This window comes from Lactuca sativa, chromosome 1 (assembly GCF_002870075.4).
Source record: "Lactuca sativa cultivar Salinas chromosome 1, Lsat_Salinas_v11, whole genome shotgun sequence".
Taxonomy (NCBI): domain Eukaryota; kingdom Viridiplantae; phylum Streptophyta; class Magnoliopsida; order Asterales; family Asteraceae; genus Lactuca; species Lactuca sativa.
Window position 1 is genome coordinate 92,389,447 of NC_056623.2, and position 4,787 is coordinate 92,394,233.

Sequence of the window (4,787 nt, forward strand, 5' to 3'; positions counted from 1 at the left end):
TCACAATTTCCCATCATACCACCACTTGGAGATATAGAATCTGCATTCCATAAGAAGAAGGATAAAACGGTTGACGAATCAAGTAACACCTTCCAATTTTACAAGTTTGAAAGATTTGAAAGAACTCCAAATAAGAAAGGAACCATATATGGATAGTAGAAACTGAATTAGAAGAAGAGGTTAAAAGCGAGGTCGAAGAGACGACGGACATTACCACCATGACGATGGAAGAATACAAAAGGAGAATACGAAACGACAACGAACCAGGGCTTGTGTCACCTACAATACCAGCTACCATGAACTTTAAGCTGAAAGGCCACATTCAAGGAATGCTAAAAGACATACCATTTTCTACGAAAGATTATGAAGATGCTTTCAAGCACATCGATGAAGTTTTGGATATTGTAGACTATTTCAATGTTCCAAATGTTTCAAGAGATTCAATTTTACAAAGATGCTTCCCATGACACTTACATGAGATGCAAAAATTTGGTTGGAGTCATTAGCACTTGGAACTATAAGAACTTGGCAAAACCTTCTTGAAGCGGTCATTGAGAAATTTAGTCCTCCTTCAAAGATAGCAAAACTCAAGAAAGTGATTGTTGATTTTTAACAAGATGGAGAATCCTTATACGAGGCTTAGGAAAGATACAAAGGTCTTTTAAGAAATTATCCTCAACATGATTTGAATGTGCAACAAGAGGTTTCCATATTCTATGATGGGGTAAGCGTGACCACAAGGAAACTCCTTGATTTGAAAGGCCAAATGACAAAGAAAGATCATGCTACCATCAAAGAGTTCATTGAAGTATTTGCAAAGCACTATAGAGAAAACCACAACCCACGAGAGGATGCTACAAGGAAAAGGAAGTAGTAGTGGAGCTTCAAAAGATTTAGCAGTTGTGATGGAGAAACTAGAGAATATGGACCGAAGGACGATGAAGATGGGTCAATCGATTCATGCCATACAAGTGAGGTGTGGCAATTGTAATGGACCACACTTCACCAAAGATTGTGATTTGGATGAGAATCGGAACCAAAAAGCTCAAGTGTGTTACTCTAGTGGTGATCGATTTGATGAAGATTGGAGAAAGCCCAAGAAGGAATGGTTTCTTATGAAGAAGAAAATAAGCAAAAAAAAAAAAAAAAGAAGAGAAGTATCGTAAAACCGAACGAGACTTCTACCAAAAGGAAAAACTACCACCAGAGAAGAAATCCGACTTTGAGTCAATGCTTAATAGGTTTATGGAGGCCTCTGAAAAAAGGCAAGATGCTACTGATGTTACCATTAGAAATCAACAAGCTTCCATAAAGAACATTGAGACTTAACTCGGGCAATTGACTAAACTCGTTAACGAAAGGTTACCACACAAAAGTCCCGATCCAAAACCGCAACCTCATGTCATGGTCATAACCACTAGAGAATACCCACATTCAAAGCTTGCAATGATCTATAATGAAGCCTCAAAGCAGCCTGAGTCACAACCAACAAAGATTAAGATCGAAGAAAAAGAGCAAACTTGTGCCCAATTCTCATGATGTGAGCTACTACCTCTCATGTTGTGGGTCCAGTTAAATCAGAAAATCGAGTCTTTTGTCAAGTCATATCTGTTGGGTTTTGGTATACTACAACATCCTATGGTGCACATACAACCCTAAATACCTTGGATCTATGTTTTCACTAATTATACATGCAAATGGTTTCCAAGGTATTAATCTTACAACTAGCATGCATTTAACATAAAAATATAATATACTAGTTAGCATGACATACCTTTTGATGGAGCTTGAAGTCTTGGTTTATTTGGCCTTAAAGAGCTTAGCCCCAATAGTATGGAAGCCTCAAATGGAATCACAACACACCATGGACAAAGGATGAACCCGAGAGAGAATTCCATGCACACAAAAGACACCATGAACTCCAAAAAGATACAAGTGGTGATTTTGGGCAATGAAGTATCTATTTATATGTGGGATTTCTAGGGTCATGGATATAACCCAAATCTATACCCATGGGTTTTATGATCCATGGTTCATGTGGCCCAACTCTTTATGTATCCATACATAAACTTGGTCCAACATGGATCCTAAGCCCAACACATATTAATATAAGTAATTATAATAATTAGTCCCCATAGATTTAATTAGTCTCTTTCGACCACTAAATTAATTCCAAATTAATTCTTGATCAATACTAAATAAAACATATGATTTCATATTAATATATTATTACTTATAATATATTAATAAACCATAAATAACCTTCTCTCAAAAGTCCATCCTAACAAATTGTCCTGATGATATGCAACCCAAATGGACCATGCTACTCTCGGGTCGAATACATACCAATAATAGTTATGGGCTTAGACACCTAATCCAACAGTCTACCACTTGGATAAGTCTAAAACTATTATTCAAGTATGACTCCAAGATCCCGACGAGCAATCGTAGCTCTTAAATCCGCTGTCAAACTCTGAACAAATCAAATGACATGTTCATTAGATAAGGGATCATATATTCCTCCATTCTAGATATCATATAGACTGAGACATGGATTATAATCATTATCTCTGTCCATTTGTTGTTTCCCGATTTTCGATTTATGACAACTGACTAATTGAACAAATCAAATCAGTCCAGGCCCGGCCGAGCACTTACATTTGTCATCACCAAATCATCGAGGGGCCCACAGATATCACTTTTATCCAAAAGGTAAAAGGAATGGATAAACTTCGACTCATATGGCTTGTTCTACTACTTGTTGAATCATACACAAAGGCACGTTTTATAACATCGAGTTACCGAATGCGTTTTTGTGTAATCAATGTACAACCAACTCATAGTAACAACTCATATCTCTAGGTTTGAAGAATATAAGATATTATCGTATCATGATCACTCGTGATAAAATCCATGAAGTGATTCAAATGAGCGTGGGTTGAATCCAATACTCGAATCCCTATTCCAGGAGTACTCATGAATGTTGTAGTAACTCTTACTATGTCCACTACCTTGGACATCTACAAACCCGATTCATGACAGTCTTGCCTTAATACCTACTTCCAACGTATTATCGACTGTGGATGGTTTGAATAACTTAGTCATTCGGAAAGAATAACCTAGTTATTCTGGAAGTCAAAACATGCAAAGTGAAACACAAGAATAATATTAATCCTCTATGGTCCCAAGCACCTTTTAGAGTAAATAAAACACATTTTATTTAAACACCATATTGATTACTCATTATTCATTGTATAATGTTTCAAATAATCAAATTTATACTTGAACTAAAACAATAGTTGCCCTATGCTCCAAGCATGTAAACTATGTTTTGTAAACACTAGTCATGGCATACATGTAGTATGCACACTATGTTTATCTATGATCTTTACTTTGTGAAATAGATCAATTGAACATGATTCCAATGATGCTCATTTCACAATCCCAAATCTTTATCGTAAATGTAAGAATTCCAAATCCCTACCATTTAACGAAATATGTTAGATTCTAAACTTATATGTATTGATCCTCTCATAATGACTATGCACAAAGTCACAAAGACTTGTCAACAATCATTACAGAGTATCCCAATAGAGAGCATTCCATGGAACCAAAGTTTCAAAATCAAAGTACATTGCTTTGAACAACCTTCATGCATTAAGTTTCCTAATCTTACACAGATTGAATGAACAACTTCTACCTTTGGGAATATTTCCATATTCTCATTTTGACTGTCACTTCTGAACAAGATTTACCACTTTTCAGAATATTTCAATTATGGTCCTTTCCAAAAATTAACACTATACTTCCAACTATCCATGAGCAACCAATCTTTGGTAAACGTCAGATTGTCCTCGACAATTGCTTAATAATTTTAGTCATATCCAATTCTAGACTTTTCCCCTCTTAATGCCCTGAGCATTTGGAAAATTTAGAAAGGATAAATATTACAGCACATGCAATCGATCCTATATCTGAAGCATATGGGACACGATTCATGATGTCTCACATAAAGACATGATACTATACCAATCTTTTGCTACAATATTTTTTATTTTCCATGTTATCAAAATTTGACTATGAAGAGGGATACCGTAATCATAATCGAATTTTGAAAACGCAATATATATAGAATTTCCTTATGTTGAACCATTCCAACACAAAATTCATATATATATCCCTGACTAAAGATGATCAAAATCTCAATATAAGCTTTTAGAATTGAAATGAAGTATAATTTCCTCTCCCTTAATTATAGCAAAACAACTTTTCCCAATTGAAACCCTTTTGTTTTCTATAATTAACACTTAACATAATAATCATGCTCCCATTAACATGATGATTATTAGCATAACACTTATGCTCCCACTAGCTTTGACATGTACTCAGAAAACAGTTGGACTTCTAGAAATCAATACTTTATTGACTTTCTTACCAAAGTTCAGATATCTGATACAAGATGCTTCGATAAAACTTTATCAAAATCATACACATTTCCTTAGATAGCTCACATGTGTGTCTAAACAGCTTTATAGAACTATGAAAAGGGATACCGTAATCATAGTCTCAATTGTTTAGACCTTTGTCATTTCTCACAAGTCTATGTTAGTGTGCCGGCTACCCACACACGCTCCACTAACGACTTTGAGAATGCAAATGTCACAATTGCTATCTACTAAAAATCTACTTAGTGAAAGCATTTCCTCACCATAATTTTCATGAATCGGAGAGAAACCTTATGAAACTTAGATTTTATGGTGTATGAGTTCCTATCCATATGAATTTTT

At 35.1% G+C, this 4,787-nt stretch overlaps 1 non-coding gene across 1 annotated transcript; it reads right to left on the reverse strand.

The window, feature by feature from the left end:
* Positions 1–583: 583 nt before the first annotated feature.
* Positions 584–687, reverse strand: LOC111915940 (small nucleolar RNA R71). Its single transcript, XR_002858336.1, has one exon. It is a non-coding gene; the product is annotated as a small nucleolar RNA R71 (small nucleolar RNA).
* Positions 688–4,787: the final 4,100 nt, after the last annotated feature.